Below are 23,821 nucleotides of genomic sequence, written 5' to 3'. Positions count from 1 at the left end.
TGCAACCTGTAGAAGGTTTGGGACCAACAGATCATCAGCTCCTCACATTTTATGGCCACTTCCACCTTTGTTACTAGAGGATGGGGGGGAGGGGGGAGGACTGATTGAAATATATAATAAATGCAGCCTAAAAGGTACAGGGAAGATTAGATTGTAATTTTGCACTGTGAATTTAGGAGTTTGGGCTCTTAAAATAATTCACCATACTAAATACAAGCATTCTGTAAAAAACCAGCAATAGATACTTAGTTTTCTTTCAAGCCTTATAGTCATCAATATTCAATTCATCCAACTGAGGCTTACTATAAAATAAAGATTGGGTGGGGACCTTAGCTATAAATCAAACATGGTCTTAATTGTAAAAAGTAAGTTTTAAGAATACTAATTTCATTTTGATTTAATAGTTGGCTGATGTTTCAAAACAAGGAGGATAAAAGTAATTAATATTTCTTATTAGCTGCAAGGAGGAAAACAGTTCCTATACAGTGAAGAAATGATACATCACCTTGACAGGGTGATCACAATTAACACAGCCAGCGAGGGGCAGATGGATGTCACGTGCTTCCAGGTATGATGCCCCGTAGGGACACATCATTATTATGCGGAATTACTACCAGGAATGCACAACCTGAATTCAAACATGAGAACCAATCATCTAACCCAAAATGAGAAACACTCTTTAAAAGGAAAAAGATTGCATTCTTCAAAAACATCAATTTCACAAAAGACAGAGAAAGGGCATGAAAACTTTGCAGATTAAGGGATTATAGAGACATGACAACTAAATGTAGCACCTGATTTTAGACAGGGATTGGTACTGGCAGGGGAGAACATTATAAAGGACATTACTAAGTCAATTTACAAAACTGGAATACACCCAATACAATAGATAAACTCATTTATCAGTGTTAAATTACTGACATTGATACCTGTACTGTTGTTAGATAAGAGAATATCCTTAATCGAGAAAATATACACTGAATTTCTTAGGGTTAAAGGGCCATTATGTATGAACTTATTCTCAAAGGGCCATGATGTATAAACTTATTCTCAAGTATACAGACAGGGAGAGGGAGAGGGAGAAGACAGAGACTAAATGAAAAGCAAATGGTGCAAAATGTTAACAATAGGTCAGCTGGGTAAAGGGTACAGGAGTGTTCTTTGTAATATTCTTATTTTTGCCACTTTTTATAATTTGAAACTATTTCTAAATCAAATATTTTTAAAAAGTAAAGTACTCTACCACATTTGGGCTCAAGAAACCAACTTCTTAAATAAACAGGATACTTGCACCACAGCTAAAGAATGTACATATCAGACATACATGGTTTTAATGACAGGAAATTCACTATGAATCAACAGTGTGATGATACCAAAGCAAATAAGAGGTTATCTAGTCATCAGTCTACTGAAAGATCTAGAAGTTTATTTATTTAAAAGTTTATTTATTTAAAAGAAGTTCATTTATTTAAAAGTTTATTTATTTAAAACCTAGAAGTTTATTTATTCAGGTTCATCAGCTTATGAGTATTTAATAGCTGTTTGATAAATTATACATAAATGGAAATCATATCTTTTTATTTCATTCTTAAATAACCACACTGCTTGAAATTGGTTTATAATGGGATGTGTACACCTTTAAGGCACTGCACAAATTCTGAAACCTTGGAATCATATTAGACACTGTCACCCTTAGTTTATGAAGCAGTTGCTTTTTGTTACAACTGCCTAAAACTCAGATTTGCAAATACATGACTTACAGGAACAGTGAAAAGAACTGAAGATGCAAAGCCTAGAACAGAGAAGATTTAAGGGGCCCCTGATGGCTGAAGCTTGCCGCATGGAGTGAAGTCAGCATCATTCTGCAGCATTCCCATGGGCAGAACCAACACAGAGGTCCCCAGGTGATTCCGATAGTGCAGGTGCAGAATAGACCTTGGGGATCTAGTCTATTCTCAGGTGTCTAAGAGGAAGACTCTCCTGCAAACAGCCCAAAGACCATGCTGGGGGCTGCAAGTTCTAGGACTTAAAGAATTATGGTTTGTTTTATTACAGGAATCCACAGATTTCTTTATAGGGTATGAATAACATCAAAGAGGATGGTTTTCACCTGAAATTAAACAAGGTGCAGCTCCAGAACAGAGAGCATGGGGTATGAAAAGAATATCTGGGGTTAAACTGCAGCTCTTATGAATCTTCCCAAGTAATTCCTATACATCCTCCAAAAACTAAGCTCAAGCATCACTTTTGGGGACTGCCTCCTAAATTCCTTCTCCTCAGGCTGGGTGAGAGGCCCCTCTTTCTGCTCCTGCAGCACCCAGAGCCCATCTGTTTCATGGCCTTTATCAAACCTATACTGAAACTGTCAGTTCCTTGCCTGCTGCTCCTTCTAGGCTGCTCTGTGAAGGCAGGACTGTCATTTTCCTCCCTGAATCTCCAGCATCGAGCATAGTGTCTGACTCATGGTTGATATCCAAGCTGATATTTGTTGAAAAAATTAATTATTAATTATTAATAACTAACAAACAATTGAATCCTTTCAAGTACGTGAGTTGGGAAAAGACAAAGGAGGGAGCAAATGATCAGAGAATTTTTTCCATTTTAGAGTACTATAAAAGTTTATATCACTTTAGTTAATATTTATTAACAATTTATTTCATACCTACTACGTGCCAGGTACTTCAAACACTAAACTCAGCCCTTACAACAACTCTACAAGGTACCATTTGCTCCATTTTCCAGATGAAGCAGCACAGAGGGTTTAAGTAACTTGGACCGGCTCCCACAGCTAATAAAGAATCATGCTGAAATTCCAACCAGAATTCTAGAACCCCTTGCTCACACTGCAAAACCAAAAGCAGTCCAGCAATGGCCACGACACAAAACTGCCCAATAGCAGGAGGGGAGAAAAGTCATGGTCATAACTATGTGTGGCCCCTAAATTAAAGAAGCAAAAATTAAGTAGAAATGAAGGTCTAGATAATACCTGCAGTTTGCTTCTAAAGAGAAGAAAACATCCTGTAAACATCTTAGAAAGACACCAAAGTATAGGCTGCAAGTTATTACACAGGTGGCTATGTACTTTTGTTTCTGTACCCTGAACCAAAATGAAACACCTTATGAATCTGTTCCATAAAGTAATAAGAAATGAGAAATGAAGACAATAGGATACCGAATAATTATTTCTCTGATGCACTTTTTGACTCTTTCTCAGAGTTAAATTATTTTCTTTTACTCATATACTTTTTTTGCCTTAAGTTTCTCCCATGATTTCATTCAGGAAAAAAAATGCAAGATCTCAGTTGGGGAGAAGGGGATAGAGCAGTAAAGGAGGTACATGAAACAGACAGTGTTTTGAATTAATTTAAGGCTCAAATCCTTTGTCATACATTTTACCACCTTCCTTATCAGAAAAGTAGGAGGTCTGATTCACTACTCACTCACACGGCCCCATTCAGCCATCACTCAGCAAACATTTATTGAGCACCTATTGTGTGCCGGGCACTGAGGATTGAAAGTTGTATCCAATAGGGTCTGGTACCTCAAGAAATCACAGGCTAGCAGGAAAGACAGGAAAGAAAACCAAATGATGATAATACTATTTGGCAAATGCTATAAATGAAGAAACAGCCCAAAAGGCAAAGGAGAAGGGGGCCACAAGAGGGGCTGCCTAAAGTCAAGACTTGGAGATTGAGTAGGAACTGACCAAGCTGATAAGCTTGGAAAAGGCATCCCAGGGAGAGGAAACGGCAAAAGCACTTTTGGTGTCAGGGAACCACGTGGGGTTTAGTATGGTCGGCGCCCTGGATCACTGCAAGTGGGTGGGTGGAAGAGGGGCCTTTAAAGGTTACCCTGGAGGTGCTGGGATGCCACTGATGGACTCTGAACAGGAAATGACATGATCAGAGATGCACTTTAGAAAAGCCTCTGTGATGGTGGGTGGAGGATGGATTGGAGAGGACAAAAGTGAAGGCAGAGAGGCAAGTTAAGGAGAGCCTTGCAGTAGTCCAAGTGAAAAGTATAAAGGCCTGAACTAACTCAGAGTGGAAAAGAAGATTAACTCAGGTCAATCTGAGACATAGATAGAAAACAGAATAAAGCACAAGTAAAGGAGAAAGGATGCCCTGCAGATTTCTGGCTTGGGTAACTGGGTGGAAGGAAGAGGAGCCGGCTGGTGGCTAAGTGAGAGAGAATGTCCGAGCTCAGCTGGGGACATGAGGTGAGGCTGCTGGTGGGAGATGCAGGAGAGATAGCAAGGAGTGTGCGGTTCAGGAGAGGAGTTGGAGCTGGAAGCACAGATTTGGAAGTCAACAGTACAAGGATGAAAGCTTGCCATTTAGACAGCCTGAAACTACATAGATAATACAGAATGAAAGCAACAGAAGGCTACCTATGGAATCCCAGAGAACATGATTATTTAAGGGATATGAAAGGAGACTATGAAGGAATAGTCAGAGAAACAGAAAGAAATAGCAGAATGTTATATAAGCCAAGGGAAGAGAGCATTTCAAGGAAAGTGATCACCACTCTCAAATACTGTAGCAAAGTCTAGTAAAGACCTAAGATCCAAGTCCTGACTACCTAAGTACTACATAAGAAGAGTCCAGATGTTTTGTATCAAATTACAGGGAGCAGAAGAACATAATGAGACAGAAACACATGCAAGGACTTCAGGGGAAGAAAAGTTAGGTGATCATATAACACAAGAACTGAGGTGGCCCACATGCAATTTGTTAATCCTCGCCCAGATACAATCCCTGTTCTAATTTAGACAGATGTAAATTTTTCCAAAACTATAGGGAAAGGTTTTATTTTCACTTTGCTGCAAAAAACAAAATGCTGTTTGAGTTTCCCAGGTTGCTCAAGCAAATATCATGAAATGGTTTGCCTTAAACAATGAGAATTCATTAGCTTACAGTTTTGAGGCTGGGAAAATGTCCAAATGAAGTCATCATCAAGGCAATGCTTTCTCCCCGAAGACTGTGGCATTCTGGGACTGGCTGCCAGCAATCCTTGGCTCCTCTGTTGCATGGCAAAGCACACGGTGGCATCTCCTGGTCTCTCCCTTCTCTTCCAGGTTCCGTGGATGTTCAGCTTCTTTCTTCCTATGGCTTTGTCCCTCTGTGTCTGAATTTCATTTCACTTATAAGGACTCCAGTAACAGGACTGAGACCCATCCTGAATGAGGTGGGTCACACCTTAACTGAAGTAGCCTCATCAAAAGATCCTACTTACAATGGGTCCACATCAACAGGAATGGATTAACTTTAAGAACATGGTTTTCTGGTGTAGCTACAGCTTCAAACCACTACACTTATCATAACAGTCAAATGTTATACATCATGTGATGGTATTTAATTTTATTTAATTTAAATTTAACCTGTGTTTTCCCCTCCTGGCAATCTCTCTACTTGGCATATGTCCCACAGACTTAGGATGAGGTTGGCTATGCACACGTTTTATAAGCTTGGAACACATTTGATGATTACAAGCAGACCTGGCTGCAGGTTTTTATTACATATTAGATTTTGGTTTGGGAGGAGTTTGGTTATATACACATTTTTTGTGTGTGTTTCTGGCAGTCGGAAGAGAAGAAGAATGGGGTGAGATTGTTTTACTACACTTCTTTTCTTGCATCACAATATCCTGCCCTTCCACCCACAGTCTAGAATCTCAGCCTCTGAAATTTTATTTAAAAAAACATGGCTAAATAGGGAGAAGGAAGGGAAAGGGCTTTTTTCTAATGAATAGAATTTTCTTTAATTCATGTTTTTCTCTATAGTCCAAATTCAATGTGATTTTTTTTTTTAAATTCTAAGAGATATCAAATATTTGCAGATACTACTCTCATACTGTGGGCCAATGAATCAATAAAGCAATCCATATACCTACAATATCCATTACCCCATAGCTCCACTGCCATTATCCATAAACAAATAAAATGTAGCTCCCCTTTTAAAGCAGCTCAAAAAGCTTGAGTCTAATAGTCTCTCTTTGGCTCCCAGATTCTTTCATTTCTTCTAAAATTTCACAGTAAATTTTTAGTAGGGAGATCAACAGGGCTCCCATTGAGAATGGGCATCTGTAAGATCTTCTGTTTGTTTGTTTTGCTGCCTGGCATCCTAACCCCCCTTTCCTGGTGAAATAGAGGCTCTAACTCCCCTTATACCAAAAAAGGTCAGACATTCCAGCTTCTCGTCCCTCAGTAGCAGGACGAGGGGATATGGCCTAGGCTGGATCAATCATATGTTTCCACCTGGGACTTTAAGTCTTGAGTGAGTGAGGCAAAGACTAAGCAGTGATGCTGTCCAGCAGTGGTGGCATCCTGATGAGACCACAGTGTGACTGCAGCTGGCCTTGCTGCGGCCTGGCATCCCTTGTTTCCTGCTCGGTTCCAAACCTGGATCTCCAGTCTTCCCATCAATTCTGTGAGCTATGGGACCTTCTTCCCATAGAGTCCTTTCCTGCTTAAGTTAGCCTAGTTTATTTCTGTTTACTGCAACTAATAATCCTAAATACCAACACTTTAATTTGCCAAGATAAGGCTAAAAAGGTACAGAGTTTCAATTTGGGACAATGGAAAAGTTTTGATAATGGATGGTGGTGAAGGTGGCACAACACTGTGAATATAATTAACACCACTGAATTCTATATTTGAACGTGGTTAAAAGGGGGAGTTTTAGTTTGTATCTGTGTTACTAGAATAAAAATTTTTTAAAAATCTATGGAACTGCACAATACAAAGAGTGAACCTTAAGCTAAACCATGGACTATTGTTAATAATACAATTATAAAAATGGGCTTTCATCAATTGTAACAAATGCACCACACAAATGCAAGGTGTGAATAAGAGGGTGGTACCTGGGAGTCCTGTATTTTATGTTCGTTAAGTCCACAAATACTCTATTTAAATAAAAAGAGCATGCAGTCCATGCCTCTCACCCAAAGACTAAAAGATTTTTTTTTAAGTAACTATCATTATATCATTATACCTTAATAAAGAATATCCTTTAAAATGACTATTAGCTCTTTGAAAAAAAAAATCACCTTATTTTTCTCATTTCTCTGCAGATGATTGAGAACTTCACAGGGACTGGGTTCCAATCCAAGAATTGGCACGTGATAACCAGGAAGTGCATTTAAAGCCTAATGTATAGTAGAGGCTCAATATATGCTTGTCGAGTTGAAAACATACAACACTTAACAAAAAAAAAACATTTAAGTGTAAACATTAGCTAAAATTTATAATTGCCATATATTTTTAATTCGGTTTTATTGAGATATATCCATATACCATACAATCATCCATGGTGTACAATCAACTGTTCACAGTACTATCATCTAGTTGTGCATTAATCACCCCAATCCATTTGTGAACATTTTCCTTACACCAGAAAGAATCAGAATAAGAATAAAAATAAAAGTAAAAAACAACACCCAAACCATCCCCCCCATCCCACCCTATTTTTCATTTAGCTTTTGTCCTCATTTTTCTACTCATCCATCCATACACTGGATTAGGGGAGTGCGATCCACAAGATTTTCACAGTCACACTGTCACCCCTTGTAACATACATTATTGTTATACAGTCGTCTTCAAGAGTCAAGGCTACTGGGTTGGAGTTTGGTAGTTTCAGGTATTTACTTCTAGTTATTCCAATACTTTATAAACAAAGAAGTGTTATCTACATAGTGCATAAGACTGTCCACCAGAGTGACCTCTTGGCTCCATTGTTGCCACATATTTTTAAAGAACTTTCAAAAAAAATTGGAGAACTAACTTGGATTAGAAACTTGCACAGCAGCAGAGATGAATTTCATTTTTGCTGGGGATCTTGACTCTATGGCAGTGCTTGCAATGTTAAGAAATCTAACAAATTGTCCTCAAAGTTTCCAAAAGGTTACACTTCTTTCTTTTGTCCACCTTTAATGATCTAATTTTCGTCCTGCTCTCACCTCAAACTTTTCTATACAACTTCATCAGATTTCACCCTTGCTTCTCAGCTAACAGGTTCCTAGGCTGACATGATTCAAGCGTCATTTAAATTCTTCAAGAAAGATATGACATAATGGGTCAGAACTTAGGAGTGAAAAAGAACTGTTTCCTAAGTGTTCACTGAATGTTGTGAAATTGCCCTCTTCAAGCACCAGTGTGTTATTTACTGTTTTAGAGTTACCATTTTCTACACGAAAGGTCCACTAGTGTGATTTAAAAAAAAAAAAAAAAAAAAAAATGACCTAAGTAGCTGATTCCTTATGAGCAATCAAAGCAAACCATGGAGTTTGCCGTGCCCTCTGCTTGTGACAGAACAAAACATTTCTGCTCTTAACCATGAAAGTAATTATTTAAGTGTCATACAAGTATTTCTGGATGAGCAATAAGATCCTCATATCTTTGCTGAAGAAAAACAGTTGAGGAAGTGAGTAATTCTGAATCAGATTTTAACTGCAAATATAAGCAACAATAAGAAAAAACAGGGCTTAAAATTAAATTCCAAAGATCTTACCAATGTCAACACGGTTTGTTTTGATTACATAATACACTTTAAAATAAAAAGTGATTCAAAAATTTGGACAAAGGAAAAACAAAGCACTTAGGATAATATACTTAAAAAGTGATTAATAAGCATGGCAGAAAGGAGATGAGATAACTCAAGATCAGAGATGTTAAATAACTTCTTCCAGGTCACACAGCTAGTAAGAGGAGGAGCTGGAATTCACAATGAGGGTCTCCAGCAGGCTTTCCAGTAAAATAGGATGTATGTGCAAAGGCATGGAAATGGAATTCAGTAACCACTTCGGAAGGTAAAGTCTCAACACCCAAGAAATTATATTCTTTTTTAAAAATGTCTACTTTTAAAGGGTTATTATGTTATTCAAAATTAGATCCTTGGCTTACTTTTAAACAATTTATTTAACTAAGCAGGCATAGGTGACAGAATCAAATGGCTTGGGTTCAAATCGCTCACATCTGTGGTGGCACAGAAACTACAATAGTTTAAAAAAAAAGGAGGTAGGGGAAGAGCAGGTGTACCATCAAGCGTTTAGTTAATTAAAATACTGGCAATATCACATTCTGGGGAAGGTTCTCAAATACCAGAAATTCAATGAAACATTTGTTTGTGAATATGAATATGAAGAAACATGAGCTGAGTCTTAGAAAAGGAGTAAGAGTCAGGATGCTATGTTTTTCTGAGGTACATACAGCTTCAATTCACCACCACTGAAAGGTCTACCTAGAGCAATTAGGAAAGAGAAGGAAATAAAAGGTATCCAAATTGGAAAGGAAAAAGTGAAGCTTTGCCTATTTGCAGATGACATGGTCCTATATGCAGACAATTCTGAAAAAGCCACAAAAAGGTTACCAGAACTAATAAACAACGTCAGTAGTGGTGGGGTACCAAGATCAACTTACAAAAATTAGCCATCTTTCTATACACTAGTAATGAGCAATCTGAAGAAGAAATAAAAAAAAAAAAAAATTCCATTTAAAATAGACTAAAAGAACCAAATATCTAGGAATATATATAACCAAGGCTGTAAAAGGCTTATACACAGAAAACTACAAAACACTGCTAAAAGAACTAAAAGAAGTCCTAAATAAATGGAAGGTCATTCTATTTTCATGGTTTGGAAGAATAAATATCATTAAGATGTCAATCCTACCCAAAGCAATTTACAGATTCATTGCAATCCCAATCTTTGCAGAAATGGAAAAGCCAATCAGCAAATTAACAGTCAAAGGCATTTTAAAAAAGAAGAATGAAGTTGGAGGACTCACACTTTCTGATCTTAAATCTTATTATATAGCCACAATAATCAAAACAGCCTGGTACTGGCACAAGGACAGACATACAGAAAAATGGAATCAAACTGAGAGTTTAGAAATCAACGCTCACATTCATGGCCAAGTGATATTTGACAAGGGTGCCAAGTTTTCTCAATTAGGAAAGAAGAGTCTCTTCAACAAATGGTGCTGGGAAAACTGGATGTCCACATGCAAAAGAATGAAGGTGGACCGCTACTTCATACCATATATAAACATTAACTCAAAGTAGATCAAAGACCTAAATACTAAAGCCAGAATTATAAAACTCCTAGAAGAAGACTTAGGGAAGCATCTTCAGGACCTTATGTTAGACAATGATTTCTTAGTCTTTGGACCCAAAGCACAAGCAACAAAAGAAAAAACAGAAAAACAGGACTTCAAAATTAAAAACTTTTGTGTATCAAAGGATTTATCATGAATACAGACAATCTACACAATGGGAGAAAACATTTGGAAGCTACATATCTGAAAAAAATTTAATATCCATAATATATAAAGAAATTCTTCAACTTGAAACAAAAAGACAAACAACGCAATTTAAAAATGGGCAAAAGATGTGAACAGACATTTCTCCAAAGAAGATACACAAATGGCCAAACAGCACCTGAAAAGATGCTCAACATCATTAGCTATTAGGGAAATGCCAATCAAAACCACAATGAGATACCATTTCACACCTACCAGAACAACTACTATTTTTAAAAAAAGAACAGAAAATTACAAGTGTTGGAGATGATGTGCAGAAATAGGAACACTCATTCATTGTTGGTGGGAATGTAAAATGGTACAGCCCCTGTGAAAAACAGTTTGGAGTTTCCTCGGAAAGTTAAGTATAGAATTATGATACAACCCAGCAATCCCACTTATAGGTATATACCCAAAAGAACTTAAAGCAGGGACTTGAACAGGTATTTGCACACTGATGTTCATAGTAGAATTATTCATAATTGTCAAAAGGTTGAAGCAACCCAAGTGTGCATCAACCGATGAATGGATAAGCAAAATGTGGTTTATACATAGTATGGAATAGTATTCAGCTCTAAAAAAGAATGACATTATGATACATGCAACAACATGGATGAACCTTGAAGATGTGATGTTGAGTGAAATAAGTCAGACACAAAAGGACAAATATTGTATGATCTTACAGATGTGAAATAATTAGAAAAAGCAAACACATAGAGTCAAACTAGAATACAGCTTACTCGGGACTGCAGTGGGGTTAGGGAATGAGGAGTTAATGCTTAAATTGTACAGAGTTTCTATCTGGGGTGATAGAAAAATTCTGGTAATGGATGGTGGTGATGGTAGAACACTGTGCACATAATTAACAGCACTGAATTGTATATCTGAATATGGTTAATAAGCAAAATTTTAGTTGGCATATTTGTTACTAGAAGAAAAATTTTTAAAGAAATGTAGGATTTTTTAATACAAAATAGTGACCCCAATGTAAACCAGAATACAGTTATAGTACAATTATAAAAACTTTTTCATCAATTGTAACAAATGTCTCATAACTAATGCAAGATGTTCATACTAGGTTGGTACTGTACATGGGAACTCTGTATTTTAGGCACGATTTTTCTGTAGACTCACAACTTCTTTAATAAAGAAAAAGATAATCCCAGTAAGCAAAGCCCCTCAAATGGAGTAAGAAGAACAAGAAACAAGGCATAATTAAGTGTCAGTTAATAGGAAGAAATGAAAACCCACAAGTCCCACACCACTGGATATCCATATGGTGCCATACAAATCTACTAGCCCTGCCTGGAGTCATCTCATTCCACTGAAAACAAATGGTGGCCCAAGAGTATAAATTAAAATTGAAGGAGTAAAATCTGACACTCATTAAAAATTTATAGACTTTTTCTCACACCTCATCCCAATAAGTGAAAATATTTTAAGATTCCAAACAGTGTCCAAAAGAAGTACACTTTATCAAATATAAAGTGCTCTACTTTATTCTCTGGTTTTTTTCAAATAATAGCAATTTTACAAGTTTCCACAGTATAATTCTATATTGTTATTTACTCATAGCACCCACTTCATTCCCAAAAAGATTGAATTAGTTACCATTTTATGTTATTTGGTAGCCATGTTCCATGGGCTTGTAGAATTGCAAAGGATCTACAAGGTAATGTGCCTACAAAAAGGGTTTCTACTCCCCAGACACCACCCGAGGAGCTAGACCACCAAAATGAGAAAGGAAGGGCCAGTGCCCTGCTCAGGGATGAGTTCAAGGGGCCAACTGATAATAATCAAAATGCTAGGAGAGAAGCAGGTAGAAGGTGCGGTGGGGCTAAGAGGAGGCACTGTCAGGTCCCAGGCACCCGGGATTCACCCTTCTCTTGTTCATTCATTCTTTTCATTCAACCAACCTTTTCTAGGTACCTTGTAAGAGTCACGTGCTAAATGTTGGCGATGTCGTTATAGGAATGCTTTCCAACAGGGATTGCTTTGGGGGTGAGTTTTGAAGGATGAGTGGAAGTTCCCTGGAGGGGTGGTGAGGAGGAAGGTATTCCAGGCAGAAACGAGTATGTAAAAATCAACAGAGGCAAGAGATTCAAGAGCTCTGCCCGGCCAGAGTGAGCGCGGGTGGTAGTGGGCAGCAGAGGGGCCAGAAGAGGCTGCGAGACCAAAAGGGGGCGGGAGGGGCAACCAAGAGCACAGGTTAGGGGAGGGGGAGCACTAAGAGAGAGCAGCACACCTTCTTCCTTGACAGGAGGAAAGGAATTAAGGATACATGAAAATGTGGGTACATTTCAGGGCAGGGAGAGGCAGGGAATACATCAGCGAGCTATGCCAGGGTATAGGTGGGGTTAAAAACCTGGTGAGCAGCAATTCACTAAAAAGGACCCACGGGAGGAATAGGCTCTAGAAAGGCTGTGATTAGGTCACAAGCATACCCCCATTGCACAACTTTTATGGCCTAATGGTATTAAATATTTGAATCAAACAAGTAACTCCCCTTGCTTGTATCCATCCATGATCACCAAGCAGGCACTGGTGTGGTGTCTCTGCCTCCCAGTGTGAGAACACAACACTTTCACCCTCTTCCCAGTTTACACTCTGGTTTATCGTGGGTCCAGTGAAGAGCCACTGCTGAAGAATTTTCAAGTCCCTGAGCCCAGGGTAAGGGGCAGCCCCCAGGAAATGATGACTTTCCCATTCAACCCTTTCTTGGCTTCCCTGGCAACACCCCCTTGTCTCTGCATGGGTCTCCAAAAACACTGTGACCGCCAGTAAAATGCAGCTCTGCTGCACAGCTCTGCCCTCAGGCCACCCAACATCCCTGTCTTGCTCCTATAATTGCTTTATGTTAGAGCATATATATCTTGTAAACGTGCATGTGCCCTAGTAAACCTTAATCAGCTTTTGATTGCTTCTCTTTGGACAAGTTCACCTTGACTCTTTTCTAATATTATCTCACGGTTTTAATAATTATGGTGTACATGATGTTCCAATGACATTGTTCTCTTCTGCATCGTCTAAATCATTCTCAAAAACATTAAGCATCACAAGACCCAAGATCAGAATAATTACATATGCCCTTCAAGTTGGCCCTGAATCACTTGGGCCTCTTAGCCACTTTACTTATACTAAGAAAAGAACTGGTGAGGAATTATTCCTGAGTTATGTTTGTGTGTATTAACTTTTGACCAAGGTTGTTTTTATTTTCTACCATTAGTAACTCAAATAGAATCCCTTTTAAACTCCACACACACTGTTGTTTTAGTACAAGGTAGTTCATTAATGCAGAATCAAAGCAAATGCTTTCGACTTACACTCCTTTATCTGAATCAGTCTTACAGAAGTAAAGATAAAAAATTCAAATTCATAAACAAAACCTCTATAGAAATTTATGAAATGAAGAGGGATGGCGAGTGGGTCTTGAAGAGATGCATATACTGAGCCCAACTTACCTGTCTTCTCTCCTATGTCCACTGAATCATTTCTAGAGAAAACTAAAAAAGTTTGCTCTGTTGAAGACAGGAACCAGATATGCAACTTTCCATTTCATACTTTTGCATCTCAAGTTAATGACCCCCCCTTAGTCTTACCAGATGAAATAAAATATCTTATTGACGAGAAACTCAAAATTACTGGTTACAAGATCAGAACTATAACAATGTTGCAGAAATTTACATTTGCCCCAGAGTAAAACCAACCATATAATCCATTAGGAAACTATTCTCAAAGAGTTCTAGAAAGCCTACCCCTAAGATGTTATCAGTTTTAATAAAGAAAGAAAGAATGAGTAAATAAAAGAAATAATAATCATTCTTCAATTTTCTAAACCATTTTATTTAAACAATGATTTTGTAGCATGGTCAAAAGTATGGTACCGATTTTATCACAAGCTGAATCTTTAGAAAGCTTAATATTCTGTAACTTCCAAAGGAAGAACAAATTTACCTATTGAAGTGAACATTTTTTAAAAAGAAGTATGTAACTCTCTTAACTACATTATTGGTTTAAGTCACTGGCCACTTTGAGAAAAGATAAATTCTGAAAAAGTTGGTCAAGGTAAAGGTAGATTACAGGCAGGCTTGAAAAAAGCGAATAAAAGGATTCAAAGTAGCCAAATAATTGTATTACTTTTAAAAGGTATTTCTATCTTGAAATAATAACTTGCTATTAATCAAACTATTGCAAGTAAAATGAAATTTAACACATTTCAAACACATCCAGAATGATAAATACAACTCATACCATACAAAGGCATGTTTCTTAAGGAATTTATGATTCAAAGACTCACTTACCTGGAGGTGTCAGAAAACATAGTCAGGATGGAGCTACATTATTCCTCCACTGGGTAAAAAAATCACTTTGGCTTCTCTTCTTGAAATGTTAAGGAATCTAAAATACAAAAATTAATTAATTAATTAATTAAAATCGGGAGGTAACCCCTGTAAATTTCCAAGTCTAAAATTTAGGCAATAATTACAATATGGTAAAATTTTAAATCATTTAGGATATAAAATAGAACTTATCTTAATATAACCCACCCCCCTCAAAGCAGGATGTTATTTCCCCCTCCATATTTTAATGAGTAAAATGAAAAATATTTGTAAAAGCACAATCAAGGTTTAAAATAAATGGCTGAAAGCCATGCTGGAGTGTTTGAAAAGCAAAGCAGAATCACTTTCCCAGGAAAAAGAAAAAACAAAAAGCCGACCTCGCGAGAGAGAAGCGCACAGCCCGCCGACGTGCTGCGTCCCTAACTCTCTGCCTCGCTTCTGCTGCTCTAGCAGCCCCCGAAGGCGCGCTTGGGCTTCAGCTTGGGGTCAGGAGTTAACGTGTTGCCCGCCTCTGAGAGGACCGCGTTCAGCGCCACCACTTTTTAAAAATATAGTTCCATGGAATGAAAGGTTAAAAAATAGAAAATCCTCATAGAAGTTTGCCCCGAGGGAAAGAAAGAATCCACAAGCTTCGAAACGGTTGAAGGCAGCCAAGAAAACCCGGCTCCTTCTGATGCAGCATCAAAGACCCCACTGTGCAGCCGGAACAGCGCGCAGAGTCGTTAATAGCGGCAGGCCCGGCGGAGCACAGCGTTTCCATCTGCTCGCGGCTTCGCCGCCCGGGGATGGCTGGAGCCGAGCCCGCGGCTCTCGGACAGCTGCTGGGCGGCCTCGGGGGCCCCAAGGCCCGCGCGCTGGGCCCGCTCCGTTCATTACGTGCTGCTCCAGCAGGGCCACCTCTCCAGGAACACGGCAGAGGGGGAAAGCCTGGGTGTGTGTATCCTGCTGGTGGAGACGCGGCCACGGCCGTGCACGGCAGGAAACAGCCAGCCCCCTGCCACTTCCCCACTGACCGCCCCCCTCTCATTTTACTCGGAGTGAGGCACGGTGGGGGGCTCAACCCGCGGCCCCACACCATCCCTGCCTTTGAGAAATTTAAATGGAGGAGAGGGATATGCCACCTAAGATCAAAGCAGCATGGAAAAGAGGTATGAGCACCACCATTGAAATCAAGGGTGGGGGGAGGAATATTCTGGAAAAAGAGGAAGCCCTTTCTGTTAAAAAAAAAAGGTGCTGATAAGACTTTTTATGATCTTTATCCTGTCTTTACAGTTCAAGTAATGAGAAAACAATATTATTGCTCCCATTTCACATGCAGGAATAAAGAACACCAGGCACTCAGGTCTGCAGACTGCTCTCCGTCGTGTTCTTCCCGGGGACTGCCCCTGATAAACAGTTTATCTGTCATATTTTGTTTCTTTGTTCGCCTGAGCCTGTAGGTTTTTCTATGCTGCACTGACATTAACAAAGTCAGTAGAAGTGTAAGACGTATGACTCTAAAAGTTAAGAGTCCATTTTCTATCCACACACTCTCACTCCAGTTAAAGCAGGCAGCCATTCCGCCTGGGGCTGAATCTTTCCGGCCCAACGTGGTGCTCTCTACAGAGAGTAGCGACTGCAGAGCTGTGCAGCCATCGCCTTTGCTCTTACAATCCACCTCCATCTCAGCCTGGCTAATTAATCTATGTCTAAATGGAATTGCAGTTGGCAGCAGGGCAGCAGTGCCAGTGTGGAATAATCACTTGGACCTGAATCTGAGTTGTTTTCCATCCTTGGCAACAAATAATGTTACTACAGAGCCTGCGGGCCAAGAGTTGAAATGACTTTATAATTTGGCTTCCAATCTCACATTTTCAACCCCTCGAATTTTCTTTTCTGTCTCTTAGCATGCAGTGGGCAGCTTTGGTGGCTGAATCACTGACACGGTCTTTATCGATATCCTTAATAAGTATTCTTTGTCACCTAAGGGAGAAAAATCCATATCATCCAAAACCACACTTGTTTTATTAATGAAACCAAACAGAGCATAGGCTCATACCTCCATATGATTGCTAATAATCTAATTTGTACTCCTCACTGCAGCAACCTGAAGAGAAACGTTCACAGATTTTTCATCCACACATAATAATCTACCTTCATCTGGCCCCTAAATTCCTGGGACTTGCATTGCCAAACTTCAGGTTAAGAGACGCAGGATGGCACAGCTCCTCCCTCTTTTGTTAGCAAAAGAATTAATTAAAACTCTGCTTCTGAGCTCCGGGAAATTCATGTCTCCTTAGCAGTTACAAGAATCACGTTCCCCCAGAGGAGAGTCATTTCAAATCAGTAATGGAAAAGGAAAGAGACAGGAAGGTGGAGTCACTGGCGGGACCCCCTTAGAGGTCAGGGTGGAAGGGGAGGAGGTAGCACGGAAAATTACTGAAAGTGAACCGCAGGTCTGCTAAGGAGAAGGGGTGAGCTCAGCTGGACACATCACTATCAGAAGAAAACTGCACACCTCTGATGTGCCGTACACACTGTGCTAGCACACGGCATTCAAGCCCCACCACAGTGCTATGGACATATGTGTTAATGGCCCCATTTTGCAAATAGGGAAAATGAGGCTCAAAGATGTTAAGAAACCTGCCAAGTTAGTACATGGTAAAGCCATATTTCTCTGACTTCAAAGCCCAAGCTCTAAAAAGAAAAAGGAAAACAACCTTCACTCTTTCCACTATGCAACACTGCTTTACCTACAAGTACTAGTCTGCATGTGTGGTTCCTTTAATAGTGAATATGCAGTTTCTAGGCAGGTAGCTGCATTAAAGCAGATACGCTGTCAGCACCAAAAAGCTGGCATTGAGGCCTTGGGAAATAGCCCCACTGCTTATCTCCTGTATTCCTCACCCATCAAATAAATCACAGTGACAAAAACACACTCTTGGACAAGTCTTCCTGAGTATCAAAGAAATAGACAATAAGAATGCACTAAAAATAAAAACTATATCCAGGAGACAACTGCAGGTACATAAAGGAGATACAGTACCTAGCTTTGTCCAATTCAGAAAACAGTCCTCGATGCCATCCCTCAGTCTAAATACCTATTTCCAGGCTTGAGTCCCCTCCCCTGTCATCTGATGCCCAGTGCATGTGTTTTGTTTGCTTGTTTGTTTGTTTTTATTAGAGAAGTTATGGGTTTACAGAAAAATCATGCATAAAACGCAGAGTTCCCACATACCATCTTATTATTAACACCTCGCATTCAGTGTGTTTTTGATAGTTTCATAGAGAATGAAGATTATGGAAGAACATAAGTGATTTCACCAGTTTTACTTATAGTACAAAGTGGGCAAGAGAAGGCAGGATGTGAGTAAGAGTGGCTGGGAAAATATCCATGGAAAACTCATATACTTTGACAGCCCTTGGACTTTGGAAGTTTCCCAGTGGAATTCTAAAGGTCAGGAAGTCTGACCCACCCTTGCCCCTCAGTAACAGAGCCTGACATACATTAATTAGCAGTACCCCATAAATAAGTCAGCTTTTAATCAGGTTAAAAGAAGACTACCAAAGCCTTTTACTGAAAAGAGCAATCAAAAATGTTGAAAATAAGTACACTGAAATCAATATTTTACCAATCTAGGAAGCTACCCATTGTATTCAATGTACAGTTAAGTGCAAGTTCCCAGCATTTTAATTTCCAAAGAGCTTCGAAATCACAATTGGTTCAATGATATGACAATACCCATCCTGCTGTCCTAAGTTCCAAAGCTTCCTCACCCTCACAAATTTAAATCCTCACATCTTTAGTCCATCTAGACTCTGTGTGTGTCAGACACATTGATTCCTGAAATGTGAAAAACAAGAAGGGAGAACTGAAGAGCCCTTTCACTATCAGCACGCCTAAAATAACAAAAACCACCAAGAGACTGGCTATGCACATGCCAGCTAAGGCTCTCCAGTGAGATTTTGTTTGTGCACATGTGAATATACATATTCATTTTGATGGTAATCTTTTTGTTATTATTTTATAAACCAATGGAAATCGAGGTGGAACTGGAAGACAGAGCCTGGATGGGGTCAGGAACTGACAGTCAACTTCTAAAATTATCATCTTTCCCAAGAATATGCTTCAGAAAAGAGAATGCCCTTGGATGCTACACATTACAAATCCCATGTTACTAAATTCTTAACCACATTCCTTCCACATTAAATAATTTTACTGAAAATGGTATGTTTTGGGGCCTAATCAACTTTAAAAGTCACGAGTTTCTCCCCCCAAAGAAGAAAGGGTGGTCTTCTCTTGTTCTGTGAAATAAAAAACAGGATCTTTATGTCCTGGGCTAATGTGTACAGAAGCAGGTTAAATGAAAAGATAAATGTTTCTTATTCCTAATCCTTCCACTTAAGTAGGTCCCCGTTATTTTCCTTACCTCAATTTTTCTCTCTGATGAATGGGGATAATCTCAAGTACAGCTAGCATGGCTACCAAGACAAAAAATATGTTGCCTAATCATTTGAAGTCTGTTTTAAAATGTATGGTACCATCACTGCCTTAAATAGTACGTCAAATGATAACTTCCTTATGCTCCAAAGACTTATCAAGTACTGCCCCTGTCAGGCATCGGGGCCTTGTGAACTCCATGTTTGATCCATCTTACTGCCAACATGTAAACCACTAAACTGATAAAGAATGAAATGCCTCAAGTGCTAAACAGAGACACAAATAATATGCTATTAGAGCATAAAGACTGAACAATTGGGACTGGAGAGAATCAGAGTTATAACTCTTCCCTTGGAAAGAAACTAAATTGCTTCTCTTTGCCATTGGTTGTGAGACCAATAACACAGTCTTTCTCCTAAACCAGTTAAGATACAGACAGATGTACTCCTGTAAAAGAGAGCTATTTTCCAGCACACTGACTGCAGTGCCACAGTTACACTCACATGCTATTGTTCATTTTATTAGACACACTCTCCCAATAAATCCTTCTGGGCCGACCCTGCCCCTATTAGCTATTGCAGCTGTTCAGCTGGTGCTAGATACCATTTCAGATGCTAATGAGGCATGAACAGTGTTTCAGGGAGATCTGCTCCACTCAATCCTGTCCAGAACAAGACTTGGGATTTTATCTTAATTGGGTTACTATGAGACTTCAGACAAGTCCTTAACTTTCAGGAGTCTCTGGTTCCATATCTGTAAAATAAAGGGGTTGAACTAAATCAGGGATTCCCAATGAGGGAGGATGATCTCGTCTGTTGCTTCCCCATGCTCACTGTGTACAAGAAGATATATTATAGATGGAACATGATGCACAGATGAGAGGTGAAGATGCAGAACCATGAATAGACTAGATGTTAAAACCAGGGAAGTGTGGCTAAGAAAAGAACAAGCTCTTCTAAGTCCTAAAGTTATGGCCTTGCTCAGTATAAAGATTTTACCACGCTAATTGATGAAGAGTAATTAGGCAAGCAAATAAAACCACAGATTTGTCCTTTAACCAAGCGTCATCTCCCACTGTGGCCATCCTAGCTCACTGGCCAAAACTTGGAGAAGCACAACCATCCATTCAACAAAGGAAACTCACCCCCAATGGAGACAAAATGATCCAGAATGACTCATTAAGGATGCCGTGTCCAAGGCAACAAGGATGTTCCCAACAGTTATAAAATACAGCCGCCAAACAAGAAAGAGTTCCTGAAATCATGCTATTTAATGATGTCTTGTACAATTGTCCTTCCATTTCATAAGGTAAGTGCTAATACACAGCTCAAAGAGAACAAATTATACATTCCAACCCTTACAAACTGAGGAAGTAGCAACATTGAGAGGACACAGGTTCAGAATTCCCAGGTCTAGTGCCAGTTCTGCCTTTAAGCAGTTGCATGACCTTGGGCAGTCACCTGTAAAATAGAAGTCTGGACCAGATAACCTCCAAGTTACCTTCCAGTACAAAAACCACACTTACTTTTTATTGTTCCACATACAAATCTATTTGCTACTAGAACCCTTGTAGCATCTTTAAAATCAGTGTATACATGTCCATTTCTGGCTCAGTTTTTAAATTATTGCATTCCCAGGCATCTCAGGCAAAGGGAGCACTCAGGAAAACTGCCCAGAACATAAGTTTGAGATGCAAAGTGTGTAAAGTTTGTTTTCTCTGGCTTCTTTACCACTCCCTCTGGCTAAATTTGCCTTCTATACTGCCCAAACTCCACACTTCTGGCACTGGTACTTTTTCTATAGTATTCATAGTGTATGGTAGTGTCACTGGGATAGATGAAGAAATTAAATCTTTCACCAACCATGAACCAGTGTTTTCAATGGTAATTTTTATCTTCTTGCAAGATACAGGAACGTCAATAGTTAAAAGACACCCTGATGATGAAAAAGACATTGCAAAAATGGACTCGCCTCCCAAATGATCTTCATTATCTTGAAAATGTATTACTTTTGCTGTATCAATTTTTTAGTTTATTCCATGTTATGCTCCAGCTGCAAGGAAATTGAGAACATACTGGCCACATTTTCAAATAAAGACTGTAAGAGAGTAAATGTTTCACCATGAAAAGGAAAACATGATGTAAATATTTATATAATTGAATTTATTCAGTCAATCTATTGAGCTAGGCCAATGAAAGGATGCTTTTCTATATTAAGAGCCAGGAAAACAGGAGAAAATCTTAATGTCAAGGTTCAAATAAATATATAGTAATATTGCTTGTAGAAATCATTTTAAAATATTTGTGTATATAACAATTAAATACAATGCATGAACTGGATGGGAAAACAAAAGGCTAAAATTACTGGGAGATAAGAAAAAATTGGAATATAGAATGTAAGCTTTATATCAACATTAAATTTTTTGAACTTGATAACGCAGTTTATTACATAAGTGAATATCTTTGTCTGGAAGTATTATGCATCAAAGACTATGATGTGTGCAAACTGCTCTCAAATGTTCAGAAGATAGATAGATAGATAGATAGATAGATTAGATAGATAGACAGAGGATAGGACAAAGGTGGCAAAATGTTAAAATGATGGATTGCGGTATCTGGGGGGAGTAGGAGTATGTCAGATTCCTTTGTATGGAGTTTGTCTTATTTTTGCAACTGTCCTATACATTTGAAATTATTTCAAAATAAAAAATTTTAAATATATGTATGTCGGTGTGAGTGTGTACAAAATGTAAATGGATGTTACTCTCAAGGAAACTACAATAATTATTGGGTTCTATTTACTATGTATGCTGGATAGCAACAAAAAGAAAAATAAGAATGAGAAATACATATGTATAATTAACATATGTATTTATATCATTAAAATGTATTTTCATTCTACATAATTGCCAGTTAAGCAAGGTAAGGGTGAAGAGTGAACAAAGAGAAAATCACTGAACTACTCAGCAATAAAAAGGAATCAACTATTGGTACACATGTCAACATGGATAATTATGCCAAGTGAAAAAAGCCAGACAAATAGAGTACATACCATATGATTCCATTTATATAAAACTCTAGCAAATCAGTGATTGCCTGGGGACAGGGTGGGGGTTAGGGAGGGGTAGGAGGGAGGGATTACCAAAGACACAAGGAGCCTTTTCCAGTGATGTATGTTCATTATCTTGATTTTGGTGATTATTTCATGTATACATTATACATATGCCAAAACTAATCAAATTGTATACTTTAAATATGTGCAGTATACTATATATATCTCAGTTATACCTTAATAAAACTTAAAGTATTGAGTAGAGACAAAAACAAGGAACAAAGATCTAGAAAAAAAAAAAAGGAATAGCTAAAATTCTGAGTGATTAAGATACCAGCTGGATAAAAAGCTACAGAAAAGATAAGCTACACCAGACACATAAAAGAAAAGACTACCAAAGAAAGATTTCTGATTGCTAGAAACTCAAAAGGTCTTGAAATCCCAGAAAAGTCTTTCTGATCCCCCCAGGACTGCCTAAACAACCCCTTACACCACCACCACCACCTCCAAAAAATATACAGTTCTCATGTCCTTAAGATTTTTGAAATAGTTCTAACTACCCTCAGAATAGTAATTAACAATAGCTAACATTTTCTGAGCATGTACTATAAACCAGACCCCAATCTAATGGTTTATCCCATCTAATCCTCACAGGACACCCAGAGATGGGCACTATTATGATCCCCCATTTTACGATGAGGAAACCAAAGTTCAGAGGTCAAATGACTTAGCATCATCCACCTAGTGAGTGTGGACCTGGGATACACACACAGGTGGTCTGATTCCAGAAGCAAGCTCTAGAAATTAACTTTCTCTCGCTCTGCCAGACAAACAACATTCTGGAACCAGCCATATATCAGATTTGCTAACTCATACCCTGAAGGCTTAAAAAGACTCTTTGTGCATTAAATAGCTACATTTCCAAGTCTGAAAGTGAATCTTTTGCTTGGGAACAGCACAAAAAGGTCAGTAGTGAAGTAATGGTGGAAGAGTAGGTGAAAGTGCAGCAAAGTTTAACAGAAAAAATAATAGCCAGAAATGAGCAGAATTGGTTTGGGCCATGTCTTTACGGATAACTGTAAACTTGGGCAAGCTGTTTCTCCTCCTTGGGTCTGTTTCCTCTTTAGTAAAATTAGCAGTTTGGACCAGTTGGTTTCTAAGAATCCTTCCAACTCTGTGACTCTGTCGGTCTTTTTTTTTTTTTTCTTTTTTTTTTCTTTTCATAATACTCCCTGCATTTTGTAACTTGGATCAAAAATTCTCCATGACACCAACATATTTTAGATCCAAAGCTTTCTCTGCCCCCTGAAATACATGGACCCCTCCCACATGGCAAGGATTTCTCGTTATTTCCTGACGTCACTCTATTCACAGGGACGCTTCTAAGGGAAGTCCCAGAACAAAGGAAGGAAGGAAGGTCTCCCAACCTGGGACCGCCATGTTCTATGCACACAAACAATCATTTTCACTTCACAAACACTATAGAGTTGCCTCGGGGTCCCAGATTGTGAGAAGGAGGCTCCCCACCACCCAGCAGCTCATTCCACTTTCCCCACCTAGTTTCTGACATCTGAGATGATCAAAAGTACTTAGTATGTTGTGACCATAGTTGCCCGATTCCATTGATTTCCACTCCTATTGGTTCTCTAAAATGACTATTCTCACTTTGCAGTAAAAAACACATCATTTTCTCTCTTAAATGGATGGATTTTTGTG

At 38.8% G+C, this 23,821-nt stretch overlaps 1 protein-coding gene across 8 annotated transcripts in view; it reads right to left on the bottom strand.

Annotated features, from left to right (window-relative positions):
* The window catches only part of CSGALNACT1 (chondroitin sulfate N-acetylgalactosaminyltransferase 1), a 369,285-nt gene that overhangs the window by 170,956 nt on the left and 174,508 nt on the right, over nt 1-23,821 (bottom strand). For 7 of the 8 annotated variants that reach the window (XM_037812685.1, XM_037812686.1, XM_037812683.1 and 4 more), the window contains exon 2: nt 14,596-14,692. The gene's annotated coding sequence lies outside the window, so the exon portion shown is untranslated. Of the gene's footprint in view, nt 1-14,595; nt 14,693-15,011; nt 15,031-23,821 lie in introns of those variants that run through there. The other variant, XM_037812688.1, reaches the window with a different exon arrangement.

Source organism: Choloepus didactylus, chromosome 20 (genome assembly GCF_015220235.1).
Source record: "Choloepus didactylus isolate mChoDid1 chromosome 20, mChoDid1.pri, whole genome shotgun sequence".
NCBI classification, from domain to species: Eukaryota; Metazoa; Chordata; class Mammalia; order Pilosa; family Megalonychidae; genus Choloepus; species Choloepus didactylus.
This window is presented reverse-complemented; position numbering and strand designations above follow the sequence as displayed.